Genomic DNA, 18,800 nt, shown 5'->3' with positions numbered 1-18,800 from the left:
CTCAAGTTACCCGTGGCACATTCTCAGATTATTTAAGTGATCCCCGGCATATAATTACGGATCACTTGAGTGATGCGTGGCACAGTTCCAGAGCACTTGGATCCGTGAAACATTTAGAGATCACTAAAGTGGCTCTGTAGGGCACTTATCAATACGGGGGGGGGGGGGATGTTACTTCAAGTGCCCAAAAACTATCGAAAGGTTTTTCTCGTTTTTGGCGCACCACCGAGTAAGATGTCATTAAAAATATTTAATATTTTCATAAAGGATGGTGGTTGATGACGTAAGCATTATCCAACCCCCCCTCCCCCCTTGTCATCAAAAGTCAGCAAATCGGAACCCCCCCCCCCCATCGATGATGACGTAATACTTGAACTGCCCCAATGTATAGAATGCTACTAATCTGTTATTGTAGTGATTATACCAAACTGTGGCTCACGTTAATAAACTAAGATATCGCGACGACGGGAATTCCATAAATTGAAACATTTGATTGTGGAAATTAATTTTCGCATTGCAAATAAACTTTTATAAATTCAATACTAATAAACGGAGGGTGAATAGGTTGGGTCACCAATAAAATTCGTATCGAAACGATGGTCGCGCTAGAAAAGCTTGGGAACTCCTGTATTTTTTGTATATAACGAACGATTTGAAATATGTCAGTCACGTTTCTTCCGAGAATAAAGGAATATACACTCATGTCCATAAATTGAGGATAATGCCAGCTCCGGCAAATAAAGGTTCAGAAACAAAACAAACGTTACTTATTCATAAAGCCCATTTATTAAACAAAAGATAAAGAATAAAAACGATGGTGTATGTATGATACCATTCATAAAAACTACGATTTTTTGCTCCCTGGAGAAATTGTAAAAAAATATCTCCTTTACAAAAACTTACTATTACATGGTTGGTATGACGGTTAATACATTGTATGTCTCCCATGCGATGAAATACAGTCCGTACAACGCCTAGGCATGCTGAGTATCAAATTATCGATCTGATCTTGGGGAAGATCACTCCATTCAGCAAGCAATGCTCTCCGATGTTCCGGTACTCATGTAGGAGGTGGTTGACGGGCTGCAACTCGTCGGCCAAGCATGTCCCACACATGCTCTATCGGATTCAAGTCAGGTGAGAATGCTGGTCATTCCATACGGGTTATATCCTCAGATTCAAGGCATTCGTTTACGATGTTTGCTCGGTGAGGACGGGCGTTGTCATCCATAAACACAAATTCTGCGCCCATGGCACCCCTAAAAAAACGTATATGTTGTTCCAGAATGATGTCCCGATAAATTTGGGCTTCCATGGTTCCGGTTTCAACATGCAGATCTGTGTATAATTCCACACCAAACGAGCAATGCTGCACCACCGTAACGGTGTCGTTCAATGATGTTGCCTTGGTGGTAACGGGTACCTGGCGTTCTCCATATGAAAGTCCGACGTGAATCAGACTGCAAGCTAAACCTGGACTCGTCGGAAAACATCACACAAGCCCACTGTGACGATGTCCACATTGCATGTTCTCTACTCCAGGCTAATCGCTGCCGACAGTGAGTTGCCGTGAGCGGAACACATCTGACAGGCCTGCGAGCATATAGACCAATATCTCCCAAACGTCTGTACACGGTTTGCCTTGAAACTGTGGTACCCGTGGCTGCAGATAGCTGACGAGACAATGTCGGATGCTGTGCTCCGTCTGCTTCTTTTGGCAGTTACTGCCAAGTTACGGCGTTGTAACTCGGTGGCGACCTGTACTGTACCGTCTACTGACATTTCCGTTATCTTGGAATCGTTGCCAAAGCCTAGAGATGACACTTTGGGCAATTCCAAGTTCCTCGGATACTTCCATCTGAGTACGCCCACATTCCAGGCGGCCGATAATTCTACCACGTAAAAAATCATCCACATGCGTCTTCTGTGTCATAACTATTCGCTTATGGCACTGAGCGCCTTACAGAACTCTTGTGAACAGTTTCACTTCTTTGCCACCATTCCTTATGTACCCCCTCTTACACTCTCGTCATTGTGACGTACTATCGGCATCATCCGGTGGCTTCCTGAAATTTGCATATCATTCTTACAGATGTGTGTGATAATTCTACAGGTGAAATTTTTACTTTAGATTTCGATTTCCGTGTGATTCTGAATTATCCTTCATTTATGGACATGAGTGTAGTTAAAAGACGTATATCTGTTTTGTAAAAACCACGTTTCACTGAGTCTTCACAATGGCAGTGAAAAACTGGCAAATATTTCGCAAACTCCATGTGAATGAACCGAACTCACCAATGACGACAGATACGAGTCCGTACCGTGAGCGCAATGTTCGTGGATTAGCGGACTCGATATGCGATCCTTGTGACGTTCGACTCATTCGCGGCTTCCATTACACAGTCGATCATAACGTTGAGGCTTTTGCATTGCACAAGTTCACTGAAAACACTGAGGAAGAAATTAAATTCCGTTTTTTCCATAGAAGAAAATTTAGTTACAAATATTTTCATCTCAAATTGCACTAAGCTTTCCTCTACCTGATATCCTGAACTGAGCACACACTGTAGACAACACAATATGGCTTAAGACAAGTCATTGTTGTTCACGTTGAATTTTATGGCGCCACGTTTTAATTTGCAAAACTAACCAGTGTGCGTTGCGCGATACAAATAAAGTTGACCAACAATGTAATAGCTGTCTGATCTTGTATAAACCAGTGTGTGCCCAACATTACATGATGGATCAGTGATCTCTGAAGGATGATAAGAGAGGGAAAACCAAATGTGGTTTGAGAGTGTGCAGTTTACGGTTTACCTAAATTTATCATAAAATACGGAGCAATTCTATTCATCTTGTAACCGTACGGTGCGGTGAATCTCTTTTTCGCTGTAAACAAAACGATTTCGTTTATACTCGCGTATCCAATCGAATGTTGCATTCAAAATTGTGACGAGTGAAGTGGGTGACTACATAAAAGCTGAGTGGGAGAGAGTCACTTGAAATTCTTTTAGTGAACAACATCAGTGTTGAAAATTACCAATGGTGCCAAAGATGGACCGTATTCTGCACTCCAAACGAGTCTAATGTACTTTCGACGATTCGTGATGTATCAATGATTCCACAACGCAATTCTCACCAGCAAAATTCTCTCAACCCTTGATCAATGTCCTTCTTCTCGTCCACAGTTTCAGAGAGCTCAAGGAGTTGCCTGTAGTTGGGAGAACATTTGTCTTCGGACAATGGTATATTCATGTAACAAGGAGCGTGCTTCAAGTAAACTGCATAGAATAAAAATATTTTGTTCGAAAAAGACGCGTACTATAACATATGTAATACAGTACACGCGGATAGCGGAAAATTAACTTTAATACCCGTGTTTCAACTTCAATATTCAGAATTAAAAATTACGATTGAGAATTTCTAACGAATCGGGGTACACACAGGCTACGTGTGTTCGTGCGTGGCCCTAATGCATATATGTTGTCAGGGGTAAGCTCATTTCGTGTTGAACTGAATCGTGTTGAAATGTTGCCATCTGCTTTCCATATTTTAAAGTGAAAATCTCAAATACTTGAATTTCATGTCATGTAAGTACAGCGGCTGATGGTTTTCAAAATGGAATAGCAAGACATTAAAGTCATTCATGCGTAATATAAATGCAAGATGTCGGGAATTTCAGATATGCCATTCATGTTGCGAGGGGCTGGATAGTTATTAAAACAAAAAATTAACTTTTTATATCGACCCTGTCCACAAAAACCTAATTAGAAAGTTGTTGCCCTTTTTCTCCTGGATCAAAAAAGAGAAAAAAAATCACGTTTCTGAGTGCAAAATTCGCTTAGGTATTCGAATTCCTAAATTGGAGAAAAGTTGGGAAAGAACAGCAAAAACTAACGGAAAATGTTTCTTTCTAAACTTCCCTTCGTTTTTTCAATTACAATATCTCAGTGAATATTGCGATTAGAAACGTGAATTTTTTCCCGTCATCAGGAAAGACTGGGAAACAACTTTCTAATTGGATATTCGGGTACAGGGTGTCTGTATAAATTTTATATCCCCTTTCAATATGAATGACGTACCTACTACTTCACCAAACACCAACTCTGGCCATATCGCTATATTGCAATTTACTGCCATTAGTGAGATGGGTTGGAAGTGAAAGCGCTGTCTATCGGTGGTCGCCTCGAGTTCGTTAGGGAAAATATCTTATCTATATTCTCCCTTGGGTTCGAACCCGGGACCCTGACAACGACCTTCACGATGGTAGACGAGCATCTTACCACCATGCCACTCGGTCGCAGAATGACGTACCTGGAATTTCCCACTTCGCACATTCTTATTCCGCAAGAATGCCTTTAATATTTGTCACCGTTTTCTCACTATCCCATTTTGAAAAACCGTCAGTTCGTATTTAGGAAACTCCGTGTATCAGGTTGAAGGGCTGCCTGTTTTCTCAATAGATACGTTCCCAACTGGGAGTCCAGCTAGTATCCGCTGTTCAAGTTTTAAAACCGCATAAAACCAACATCAGCTGACAAACACTGTGCCAACTCCCATCTACAGAACTTTTCCTTTCAAGTTCATATTATCGCTATAGACGTCACCTCTATCATCACACCAGATTGAAGTGGGTAATATTAACAACAAACTTTTCCAAAGAAACTTCAATCGAGGCGACTAACTAAAGCCATCAGTCCTTATCGTATTTATTAAGCCCCCAACATGACCATTTGCTGATCCATACAAAGCCCCTAACTCCAAACAGATGACGATTTTCTTCTCTTAATATTTTTTCCTCTTTCTTTTGGACACAGCTCATGTCTTCCAATGGTATCGATATCAGGAAAAAGTGGGATAAAAACGTTATTGGAGGTATCGAAGCAGCTTTAATTTTTTTTTTTTGTCCTTTTCGCAGAAACATTCTCATTTCTAAGCGTGTACCGACATTGTAGAGAGAGTTCCTGCGATCGAATCCTCCCAACACACGAAAAGAAAAAGTAGGAGAAAATAGTGCTATATTGTGTATCCCTTTAATTGAATTTGTCCAAAAAAGATATCTCTAATTGGTTTTATCCGATTTTGTTTTTCCACATTCGAAGAAAAAAAGAGAAGTTAATTCTTTTTCGGGCTCATGACACATTGATTTTCGTTTTTAGGAATATTATATATATTTATTTTTTCCCCTTTTATTTATTTTTATCTAATATCCGTGTTTTCTTCGAATTGTTTTCGATTGCTTAAAGGATTCTTTTTCCCGCCCTTAATCTATATTAAGCGTTAGGAACTTATGGTTTTTGTTTTTATCGAATTATTTTGAGAAACAGATTGAAACTGCAACGTTTTAATCCAGATTTTTTTTTTTTTTTGGTGTAATGAAGTTAAATTAATCGAATTTGATTTTATAAACCGGCTTTATTCACAACTGCCAATGTATATCATTGATTACCACGATACGGACTGCTCTAAGTTTATAACAGCATCAGCTGTGGTGGTCGAGTGGTTATAGTGACGGACTCGCGAATCAAATCGACAAGGCGCAAATGCGAGCCGATCTCCCCGTTAAAAAGTCTCGCCACAGAGAGCAACAGTCCTACAACGATAAATCATTCAATCATAACACTTCACTCATAGTTTGAAAAAAAACTGGTGGCAGATGGCAGCACTACACATAACAAGCATTACAGAGGAAACAAAAAACTTCATGTCAGGTTTCACTACACGTACACGCACATTCACGCATGTACCAATTCGTTGGGGGTTCCGCGGGGGTGTGGGGTGTGTGGGCGGGGTGCATGTGTGGTGTAGCAGTAGTAGGTAGGGCCTCCAAAAAATGGCTCGGGGATCCATGATGTTATTAAGTCAGCCACCTCGTTGGGCAATTTGCCTGTTGTGGCGTTGTATTGTATTGTATTCAAGCTTTGCATTTATCCATATTTGTTATGGGCATCTTTTTCTCAGCCACCTCGCTGGGCATTTTGCCTGTTGTGGTGTTGTATTTGTATTTATTTGTATTTGTATTTATCAATGAAATGATATTTTCGATGAATGTGTTTTATATTATATCTCTGGGAATATTGATATTTTTATTTTATTTTATTGAACAAACAGCACAATGGACAAAACAGACAAAAAAAAAATTAAACAAACACTTTTCGACCCTTTGGGTCGAAACCTTCCATGGATCGTATTGATACATTACATAAAGAATTTCTGGCAACATTCATAGATATATTTTACTACAATTGCTGCAGGCAAGTCACAACAAATATATTACTTTAAAATGTTAACTTATAGTCTGATATGTCGAAATACAGATATATTTTCTTACACAACAAACATATAAACAAATTTTACTCTTTATATTATTTGCAATTTCATTAACTACCGAACGAAACGAACCGCTTCATGTCTTCGATTTCCAGTATACGATCTTTTATAGCCTTTTTAAACATATAAAACGATTGCTGTTGTCTAATAATATCATCAAATTCTCTACATATTCTTGGAGCAAGAAAACATATTGATTTTTTGAAAATTGTTTTTTTAGGTAATGGTATTTGATATAAATATTGTGCTCTCAAAGTGCTTCTTTGTATATTCACTCTGAGATACCAATCAGGATTCTTATAGATGAATACTAAAACTTTATACAGATAAAGTTGCCGTATATTAAATTGGATTAATGATACTTTATTTTGTGCAGAACTGTTAGTTTGTATAATGTCACGTCGCAAACAGTCATAAAGATTATCTATAGTATGGATCGAATTTTTATATGTTCCCCCCAGGGGCGTAGCCAGAAATTTCGTTCGGGGGGGGGCAAAGTGACAGAACAATGGATTTGGCCAGCTTTTTCCCTTTTTTTCGGTCATTTTTTCACATTTCGGGTGGGGGACCAGACCCCCAAGTCCCCCCCTCGCTACGCCCTTGGTCCCCCCCCCCTCCAAACTTGTAGTCCATATAAAATATGTGGGAACACCCACGCAAAAAACACTTCTTTCAAACTTTGTTGTGAGATGATAGCCCTTAATTTATACGTCATTGCTGTAATTGCTCGTAATTTATTAACAACTTAATCAGTATGATCTTTCCATTTTAGGTTAGATGAAATAACGATTAATCCAGAAAACATTTCTGAAGGAAAAACCACAAAAGAAGAACAAATCATCTTCCTGGATCTAAAAATATATAAAGCTAACGAAATAAATATGAGACAGGAATACACGTATGCTGGCACTCAAATATCAATATTAAAATATTAAGAAACTCTCAGTTCACAAACATGTAGATTCGGCAGCATATGTGATAATAAGCAGGAATTCACTACAGAACTTCTCACTCTTTCGAAAGCTACATCTGGAAACAACATTCCTCGGCATCTCCACAAAATTCACACAAAATGACTCAGCTCTATCCCACTTCTTAAGTTATGTACGATAATTTTTTGTCGACTCTTTGGACTTAATTAATTTTTTGTCGACTCTTTGGACTTAATTAATTTTTTTCTGTAATTTTACACACATTTTCCATATAATTTTGATTTTATTACTATTTTTATTTACCCGTTATACGATTCCAGATTGGCGATTTCCGATGTTTTAAGATGATATTTATAACTTTTTTATTTAATTTATTTTATATTTTCTTGCTTTCGTCTCTGAGGTGACTATGTATCCTTGATTTTAATAAAACTTTCCGGATACACCGATCCTTCGGGAACGCTTCGATATCTCTCCGAGATGCGAAGCTAGGTGTTTCCGGTCGTCAAAGGTCAAAGGTAATACATTCATATATGATTCTGTTTTGCCTTTGTGTTTTCTACCTTCCTAAAAATGTGTGCGTTTATTATTGAATCACCCTGTATATGTATCTAGACTGTATGATATTTATTAAGTATAAAATTATTTAGCAGCTATATATGAATCGGCCGAAGATAAAGAGAAGTTAGTCACGTACAAGGGGTACTAGTCATGTAAACCTACCAAGTTGTATTGCATAACTCTCGAAGCCTAGGATTTCCATAGCGACATTCTTTCACAATAATAAAGAAAAAAATAGATCGGCAGCGATGATTTTGGAAATGTGGAAACTTTCCCTCGAGGAAACGCTCGAATAAATCCAAAACTAATTTGGAAAGAATACATTTTAAGCGTTATTCTATGATTTGTTTTCTTATCTTAAACCTGCTTTATGACATTCTTGGATGATTCTTGTTTCTTTTTATTCTCTTCGCGAAGAGTTTCGGAAGAAAAAACTTCGGCTAATTTCTGAGGCTTCGTATTTCGTCTTTAAGAGGCTTAAAACTAAAGAAGTTAGTGGTCTTATAAGTGTTAATGAAGGGCGAAATGTGCTTAGGCGAGATAAAGTTCGCTTTTCTTCGGGAAAATCCACCACCAGGAAAGGCAAAATGGCTCGTGATCGCTCTCACGGTACTTTCATCTGCAATCTGAAGAATCTTTCCTTAATTAAGGGAACGATATCTCCTCCACTTTGAAGGAGGAAGAGCTGCAAAAAAAAGATGCCTTCGCGTCGATTCTACTGATTTTCTTCTTTGCTATTACTTCAATTTAGAACACGGGGTAAAGAAAGATGCTCCGGGACAAATTTAAAAAAACTGTTTTTTCTAAGGAAACGTGATCTACTTTTGTTTCTCCCCTGAAGTGTTGTATGAGTTTTTCTTTCCCTTGTTGTTTTGTTTGCTATTCCCATTGTGGCCGTTACACATTCGTTATAATTCCTTCTGCATTAAACATTCATGACTTGCGATGCTGATGTTGTTGCTTGAATGAAAAATAAAGTATAAATATAACACTGCTCTTTCACTGATTTTGTTCTCAAAGATATTTCAATGGTTTGAGATGATTTTGGGGTTCTGATTATGAATCTCATTGGATTTGTCAGATTGGTTCTACTTTTTGAGTTAAAGTGAAAGTTAAATTTCATTGGTAATACATAAGCAGTATAGAAATAGCATTGTAATACAATATCTCAAAAACTAGAGCTGATTTGGCCAAACCAACACCACTTTTGAAATCACAAAATACACTCTAAAACCATTGACATTCTCTGAAGAATATGATTTTTTTGAGCAGTTAGTGCAATGATTTTTATTTAAGTAAACAAACTCTTCCTAACCATATAGAAGGGCTGCACAACCTTCGGCCCGCGGGCCAAATGCGGCGTAACAATGGGTTCCATCTGGCTCGCGAAGGTGTTCCGATAGAAAATTATCAATACACACAACGCGATAAATATCTAGCATGATCTTATTTTCTTCATAAAAATACGGGACAACGCCAGTTGCCAAACCAAAAAAAAAAAAAAAGTCAAATGCAAATGCAGTAGCCAATTACTCCCAAAAAATTTAAAAGGCAAGTAGAGTTTCCAATAACAGTAAAAAAACAAAACATATTCGAATGCAAGTAACGTTGTCAATCACAGCCAGAACACAATTGTTAAAAGCAAGTTCAGTTGTCAGTTACAGCCCACAAAAAGTCAAAACCCAGTAAAGTTGCCAATAGTAGCCAAAAATACTTCAAAGGCTATGCGAATCACATCCAAAAATCATTATAAAAGGCAAATAAAGTTTTTAATCACAGCCAAAATAATTGCCTAATGCAAGTTGAGTTGTCAATTATAGCCGGAAAAATATGCCAAAAATACATACCAAAGTCCAATAAAGTTGCCAACTATGGCTCAAATTGCTGAAAAATCGCCGATGACGGGAAATAGAGGCAAGTCATAATGGGTAAAAATATAGTTCACTAAAATAACGTACATGTTTGACATATATGTGAGATAAAGTAAAAATTTATAAAGTAGAAGTGGGATGCAAAATCGATGATCAAAAATTAATTATCGGTGATCAGATATTTTCCAATGAAGTCACAAATTACAGTTCTACAAAGATACATTTTTTTCAAAAATTATGTTTGAATTTCTTAGTAACCTTTTCTGAATATTGAGATGATTTTTCAATAACGTATTATTTTTTCCACTTCGTCGAAGCTCCTAAAAGAGGCACGCATTCGCGTCTCTCTGAAACATTTCACACGCACACACACAAGTCATGAATTTCATTCTTCAAATGAGGTTGATACCAACTAATTGCCATTCAATCAATCACATCAAATGAATTTGATACCAACTAAATGCCATTGAATCACATCAAATGAATTTGATACCAACTGAATGCCATTGAATCACATCAAATGAATTTGATACCAACTGAATGCCATTGAATCACATCAAATGAATTTGATACCAACTGAATGCCATTGAATCACATCAAATGAATTTGATACCAACTGAATGCCATTGAATCACATCAAATGAATTTGATACCAACTGAATGCCATTGAATCATATCAAATGAATTTGATACCAACTAAATGCCTTTGAATCACATCAAATGAATTTGACAAAACTGAAAAATATATATATATATTTTACAAATAATTAATTAAAAGCAAAGGGCCACCTAAAGTATGGCTCATATGGTCACCCAATTTGCGGAATAGCTCGTGAGAGTCAAGCGTCGAACGAGAGGTCTAGTTAGTATGTCAGAGTGTAATTCGAACGAGGGAAAGAAAGGGGACAATAGTTTTCGCGATTGTGCACAAAGAAACAAAGAGACTGGTCTTTGCCTGAGTGCCATAGTTATGGGATAACTGCATGCGTATTAGAGATTTGCAAAAGGTCTGCACTACTGGTGGGGAAAAAATCGTGCGTATTGGAAAGACACACACAATGAAAATTAAAAATTCAATAACAAGTGGGGAAACATTTCCCCCCACCTCCTTGTAGTTCGGGTTGGGTGATCTTTGGCCAGCTGACAAGGGGAGAGGACACTAAGTGGTGTTGAACAAATCAGTTCTTAACATGACCAAGAAAGCCACAAAAGCGGATTTAGAACAGACTATAAAATCACCGGAGACAGAAAGAGACTCTATGAGAGCGAAGCTCGAAGAGAAAGAGGGAAATCTCCAGAGTGCAAGGCAAACAAACACTAAAATATAGTGAAAAAAAATATTCTATACTCACTGCAGAAAGAAAGGAGCTGAAAAATTCTATCGGATCCCATAAAAAGAGACTTGAGAGAGTTCGGAAAGGGTTTGAGAAAGCAGTTGGGTGAAAAATGTGAAATCCTTTGTGAAGAGATATAACGTACTGGCCTTCAGAAACAGGAAGAGGATCATAGACTAGAGAATAAAAGACTAGCGTATAAGGTGCTCAAGCACCAAATAAAGGAAGAGTAGCTCAGAACTGAGCTTCAACATGAGCGGGAAGACTATATTGAAAGGATACAGTGTTGCTGAAATGGGACGAAGACATGAAAATGAAACGAAAGAATTGAGGAAGACGATGATGGATGAAATACTGAGTGTAAAGGCAAGTCTTGTAGTAAAGTCATCTAATGATATATTAATAGAGCTTCTGGATAAGGCGCTGGAAAGGAATGGAAATGTGATCAAGGAGATGGAAAGAATTCGAGTTGAAATCAGAGTTTGCTTAAGTGTGAAGAGTTTGTTTGTGCTCTGCGTGGTGACTTGTATGTCTACTCTGCAGTAGTGCAGATGAGAAGAAACTTGACTAACGTCTTGGAAGAGTTACTCAACAAATAAATGAAGAAATCGAAGGGTTGGTAGCAAATCACGAGGACCCTTCTGAGATCGAAAAAAGAAACTCAGATCATCTTCCACGCTTTTCACGAGGAAGTCACGGAGGAGAAGTGAGTTAAGTATGTAAAGAAGAGTACGGACTTCCAGGATAATAGTAGAATTCGGGTACTAATTAAGTTTCACGGCAGGACTAGAAAACTGAACTGCGTCGTGCGGGTTCGAGACCTAGATCCAAACAGGATCGATTTATGCGGTGTGACTAAAGTGCAGAGTAAGGGAGTATTTAAAATTCCTTCATTGCTTTCAATGTTGATGTTTCGGCCACCTCGCGAAGGTTTTCAAGACTGGAGAGATATGTAAGTGATGTGGCGAAATTGGCCACAAGCTTAAGAACTACGATAAATAATACGGAATATGTATGAATTGCTAAAATGAGTCAGGAGGGAGTGTCTCTTGAGAGATTCTAAGCTGAAGACACATGGGTTTTGTTGGTAGGCAAGTAGCGCTATCTTAACCAAAACCGATTTTAGTGCGATCTGCATTACGACTTTCTTTTACTTTCTGTTCTAGTACTGAGAGCCCTATTTTGGGTTGAGGCGCGAATTGTAGCCTTACCTCTCGACTGAAACGGATTGCTCTCACGCGTCGATCACTGGAATTTCCCGAATGTCTCTAGGGGCGGGTCAGGGGTACCAATTCAGAGTTGGCATAAATAAACCACCATCACTTTTAGCCTGTGAAAGGGGGGTCCCACTATTTACGGTATGTGATGAATTGACGCTTTGCCATAATCATAGCTCTATTTTCGTGAATCATTGATTCTGGAGATAAAAATTAGTGCCGCTATGCAGAATTTTTTTTTGAACCGTATGAACTTTCAAATATAATCACGAAAATATACTGAGGGTTTCGAATCTCAATGAAAAAACTAATCATTTCAATATAATCAGGTCACTTCTTATACCACGCACATGGTGTGTTCCTCAAAGGAAAAGAGAAAACAAGGGCCTGTCACGAATGGTTTTTCTTGACGTATCCAAAAAACAAGAGATTTGACGAAATAAACTAGCAAACACAATATTTTGGGTGTTTCTTTATCTTTATGTTGCCACTGAACTTTCGGTGCCCGAATCAATCATCTCATGAGAAGATCTATACAGCCGAGGACACGCCCGATCCATCTTCTGTCACCTTGCACAACTGGGAAAAGGAGGAGAAAAAAAATAACTAAAAATATAAAATGGTAAATCTCAAAGAATTCAACCTAGAAAATGTTATTATTTTCCAAGTAAAATGTTCCACGAGACTTCTAAATGATGCATTTCTCTATCAACGTCGGAGAAGGAACAGCAGCGTATGGTGCAAAGACAAATTTAGAATCTGCCGTGATTCCGTTGTTTCACAAAAGTGATGAGAAACAATCGTTTGTCAGGAAAAATGCATAAGCCTCAGAATAACATGATAATATTGTTTTCAGAAAGCATGATGTGCATATTTATTCATTTATACAACTTTATGTATGAGAAATTGTTAGTAATAATTTCAACTTGAAGTATAAAAAATATATATGTGCTGTAAGTCTAGCAATGTCTAGCTTGATGCTGCCATGTTTTCATCTGTCACCTCGCCGTCAGTCTCGGATGTGTCCTCAGTCTCTATTTCATCATTCCGCATTGTTTCTAGACTGATTATTTTCTTCTCTGGAGAAGGGATAACTGTACCTGCAGAGGATTCTGCGACAAAGAGGGAATTTTGCCCCGAGCTGGGCGTGAAAGTGATTGAACTGTTCTTGTCTATGACTTTCTTTTTCTTGGAACATTTGGGGTTCTCCAGCACCTCCTCCTCCCAATCACTGCAGCTGCAGACAGACATGTTGCAGTTGCATCTTTTGAGATCGCGTGGCCTGTTGATTGAGACAGTTTCTGATTATCTCCTTCTTCCTTTCTTTTTATCTCGGTCGATGGTTTTAGTGAGGCTCAACCTAGTTTACGACCTCTGTGACTTAGCCTCAGATGTTCTACTCTTACTCTTTTGGTTGATTCGTTTGATGGGCTAGCCTTCATTCTTGGCAATCGATGCCTTTTCAACTTTGGGGCCTTTTTTTTTTACTGATAGGTTTACTGATACCGCTGTCGGACAGCAATTTTGCTCATCAGTGAATATACCCGAAGATAAAGACATTCTATATACGGGGTGCATAGGAAAGTTCCTACATCTTGGAATAACAAGCGGACCGCAGATCATAGAAGCATACTTCGAGAAACAAATTCAAACGTATAAACCTCAGATACGCCAGTCATATTCCAAGGGACTAAAGAATGATAAAAATTAAAAAAGATAAACTTTTTATTTGATCAACTACCAATTGAAAAGCTGTTGCCCCGTCTCTTCCGAGCCAAAAAGAAAAAAAAACAACTTTTATGTTCCTAAGTGCAGTATTCGGGAAGATACATTTGAATTCAAAAATCGCTGAAAATGAGGGAAAGAACATCATCTAAAGCGTAGAACGAGCTTGTTTGTATAAGTTCAAGCGATTCTTTTATTATTTTCAGTATTTTCGAATTGGGTCGACCACTTATAGATGGCGCCTTCATTTCCCACCTAACCCCACTGGTTGGAAATTGCCGTATGGCGATATATGACCATAGTTGGTGTGCGGTAAAGTAGAACCCTATAGAGTGCCACCCGTTCCTGTTAGGAGATCCACTAGGATAAGGCGTCATTGCGCCCAGACAGCGACCTCATACATCTGTTTAGAGAGGAGGAGAGCGATTGGAACAATCCTGCTACAGATTGAATCAGTTCAGTTACCAATAGGAGGCCGCAAATGAAATCATATTCATCACTAAATATTCGATGGAAAATCCCTGAAAAGAAGCTGATCAATTTATATAGATTAAGAAGTATATTCTCATGATAATGGAGATTTTTGTGATTTTTATCTCACACCTCTTCATTTTCATTTATTTTTTACCTCTATCATGATTTTTGCGATCATCGATTTTTTCTACACATATTTACTGGCGATGTGCATGAATGGACTGTGGACCTACCCCACGTATATATATTTTGTTCAAGCTGCAATAAATGGTTAGCTTTCCCGGAGGCTACCGAGTTCCCTGGGACAATGTGCTTACATCACCTAGTGTAGTAAAGGTTGGTTGCCTGCCTCTCCGTTCATTATCGCTATCGCATTGCCAATTGGATGATATCATGAGTAAATTTCAGTACAAGGTTTGGCTCAAGAATTGAGGTTCAGTGGAGTTATATTATCTCTAGGAATTTCGAAACGGGATCCTGTTCAATAATTTTGTTATTACAGTCTTCCATTTTATTTCCTTACCTTATACCGAAATGAAAATGATACGTGCATTTCTGTATCCTGAATGTTGTGGGAAAGAAATCGACTAAAATTTGAAAAAAAAAAAGAAATCCTAAATTACCCGAAAGACTGCAAAGAAAAAAAAAGCCAAAATACATAAATTAAAGTTTTTTGTCACAATTTCTCAATGCAAAAACTTGGAAACATCAAGGAAAACTAAAGAAAAATTAATCTTCGGAATAAAATATCTTGTAATTCTGCGCAAAACTTCATCACTGATGATACTTTTATGGACTGAAAAAAAAGAGAATTTATCACGCTCAGTTTTTCTAGAAGAAACAACAACTTCATCGCTCCCTATAATTAAGAAAGATGCGGCTTCGCGTACCCTGTACTTTTTATTACTCGTATAATTTATATTCATAGTTCCTTTTCTTAAGTGCGTTACATTCACATGTACATTTTTTCTTCGGAGATGAAGCACTCAAGTTTTAATTGCTTTTTATTTCTACAGTTTCGTATGCACAAAACAAGTTATAAGCATATTTCCGCATCACGAAGACATTTCAGAAAAGGAATTATTCATGGCTTTCATATGCGACGAATGATGTGTTTTCACAAGAAGAGAACAGCTGGAAATATATTTCCCTTAGCTGGAGATAAAAAAAAAAGGAAAAATTACTTGTAAAAATGAACAATGAGAGAATGGAAATATGTTTATTCACAGGTTTTTAATGATTCGGTTGTAATATTATGTTTACGAATGTGAGGAAATAGTAATAGGTTTTCTGTAAAAGACTCGAGAGTTAAAATTTTGTGTGTGGGGTATTGAAAAGTAACGAATGGAAAGGATCGAAAATAAGAGAGAATAAAATAACATTGGAAGAGCACTCTGATTTCCTCTTTCTCTCACTCATTTGCTCACTCCATAGTGCACCTAACCACTCTCTTACTCGCTCAACCACTCACTTTCTCACTTACTACTTCAACCATTCCTTTGTTCTCTTGGTCACTGACTTGCACATTTGCTCGCTTGGTCTGACTTGCTCATTTTCTCACTTGGTCACATACTTGCTCATTTTCTCACTTGGTCACATACTTGCTCATTTTCTCACTTGGTCACATACTTGCTCATTTTCTCCCTTTGTCACTTGTTTGATCATGTGCTCAATTGCTCATTCATTCGCTCATTTTTTAATTGCTCATTCACTCTTTCATTCATTAATTACTCATTGGCTCGCTCATTCGTTAATTGCTCATTCATTCGTTCATTCATTAATTGCTTATTCACTCGCTCATTTTTAATTGATCATTCATTCGTTCATTCATTAATTGCTTATTCACTCTTTCATTCATTAATTGCTTATTCACTCTTTCATTCATTAATTGCTTATTCACTCGCTCATTTTTAATTGCTCATTCATTCGTTCATTCATTAATTGCTTATTCACTCGTTCATTCAATAATTTCTCATTCGCTCGTTCAGTCATTAATTGCTTATTAACTCGTTCATTCAGTAATTGCTCATTCACTCGCTCATTTTTTAATTACTCATTCACTCGTTCATTCAATGATAGCTCATTCATTCGCTCATTAATTAATTGCTCATTCACTCGTTCATTCAGTAATTGCTCATTCACTCGTTCATTCAGTAATTGCTCATTCACTCGTTCATTCAGTAATTGCTCATTCACTCGCTCATTTTTTAATTGCTCATTCACTCGCTCATTTTTTAATTGCTCATTCACTCGTTCATTCATTAATTGTTCATTCGCTCGTTCATTCATTAATTGCTCATTCACTCGTTCATTCAGTAATTGCGCATTCATTCGCTCATTCACTCGTTCATTCAGTATTACGCACGACGTTCCGATCAAATAAAACAGCATGCTTGCTCTTTTAGTCCCTGACAATCTCTAATATCTCAGCAATAATCGACTGTTATTATGCTCAAAAATTTCAAATATTAAATTTTTTCATTATTGAAAGTCACCGTTGGATTATGATACCATCTTTCCCCACGGGGTCCCAGAATCAGCCACACAGGCAAACAAAGTACTGGACCCCTGCCCGCCAACACAAACCTCCACAGTGCGACCAGGAGCACACAAGCAACCAGATGATCATATGCTGTGCTAGAGAAACTAATACAGGCAGGACTCAGCTGTGTGAGCCGAACAGGGCACTTCACAGGTCCTGAGACATGGTATTGTTGCAATACCAATTAGAGAACAGAGAAATATAGAAACATAATGACCTTGCCCTTGCTATGGATATTAAGTACAGAACATTCACAATGAAATCTCTCCATAAAGGCCACTCAAGAGTTTAAAAAAATCCCCTAACTGGGAGTATCTAATAATAGCTGGTGAAATAACGTATATTGAATGCCCATTCCGTGGGATTAAAAAAAGTGTTCGCTAACTGAAGAGGTTCCACTATAGTTCAAAAACTTAGGGTAATGAATGACAGCTGTCCCATACTTGAGTGAAATTATTTTTCTCAATGTCTGAATCAGGCTAAATTCGGAACTGAAACTTATCCCAAGGCCAAGCCTCGGGAGGCTCCCGAATTTCAGCTCAATCTCTCGACCTCCCGAAAAGTTCTTAAAACTCCCAAATTTTTACGAAAATCACAAAAAATCCCTAATTGTCCCTAAAAATTCCCTACTTCATTTAAAAAGAATCCCCGGTTCTGAAAGCAATCCCTAAGGAATTTCTTGTTTGTCAAAAATCTTTTGCTTCTGCTCTCCCCCCGCCCCCTTTCGAAATGGCGTCACACGTCGTAAATTCCTTTTTTTTAAGGAAGTTTTACAAACCCTCTGATGGTAACAAGAAAAGTTGATTGTCTTATCGTGCAGGGAAATAGCTTAGCAGATAATAGTCCTGGATAATAATTGAAGATTATAGTGACGCGCATGTGGTCAAACGGTTTTTTGTTGAAGTTACGTACGTGCGATAACAAAACATCAATACTGATAAGAAAAAAAAATTTAATCAATTTTAAAGATACTTATTCCGATGAATTTCCTTTCATCAAACGTTACAGAAAAAGGCCGACTTTTGTACAAGTTGTGTTACGGACATAAACAATGATCATGGTGGAAAGACTGACATCATCACCCATGTGAAATCAAAAAAACTCAAGCAAGTGCCACAAAAAGTCAGTCTTATTCAAAAAATTGACGCTTTTTCCTTCATCTTCCGACGATTTTGGGGTCATTCCCGTAGAATGTTTGTTCACATTGTTTCTGATTGAACACAATAGTTTTTAAGATCGCCATTGAAGTTTTGGCCTCCAATCGCACTTGTTTTTCACGTAGGGACACGTATAAAATACGGGTCCGTGCGAAAATCTCCCTTTACAATTTCACAACCAATTCCAAAACGTATTTTCTATTGAAAGAAAAAAAATTATATCAAAATATTAGACATTTCCGATCACGCACCAATAGCAATACTTCAAGAAAAAAAATCTAAGTCTTTAAATAAATATTCAGTAAAAATATATATGCATGCACGTTATACATTGGAAACCGATGAATATGTATGACTATATTTTTATATCTTTCGTGAAAAAAAAGCCACTTACGCGAAACAAAGTAGATAAAACGGGAGAAAAGTTTCTCTTGTGTAGACTAATTCGCTTATGACGACAAAAGAACGAAAATACTACAAGCTAACGAGAACATAGTCGAGCTTTAGAAAAATAAAAACAGAAATGTCCTGTTTTTCCTTGATACGGGTAGACTGGAAGTTATTTTTGATACCTACTTAATACTATTCCCAAAGCTTCGAAACTTCCTCTCTACGCTGTGTGTTTCCGTAAACATTTTCTAACAGAAAACTGAAACA

This window comes from Pholcus phalangioides, unplaced genomic scaffold (genome assembly GCF_987345545.1).
Source record: "Pholcus phalangioides strain wild (caught in Gottingen) unplaced genomic scaffold, Ppha-v1.0 ptg000008l_1, whole genome shotgun sequence".
NCBI lineage: Eukaryota > Metazoa > Arthropoda > Arachnida > Araneae > Pholcidae > Pholcus > Pholcus phalangioides.
This window is presented reverse-complemented; position numbering follows the sequence as displayed.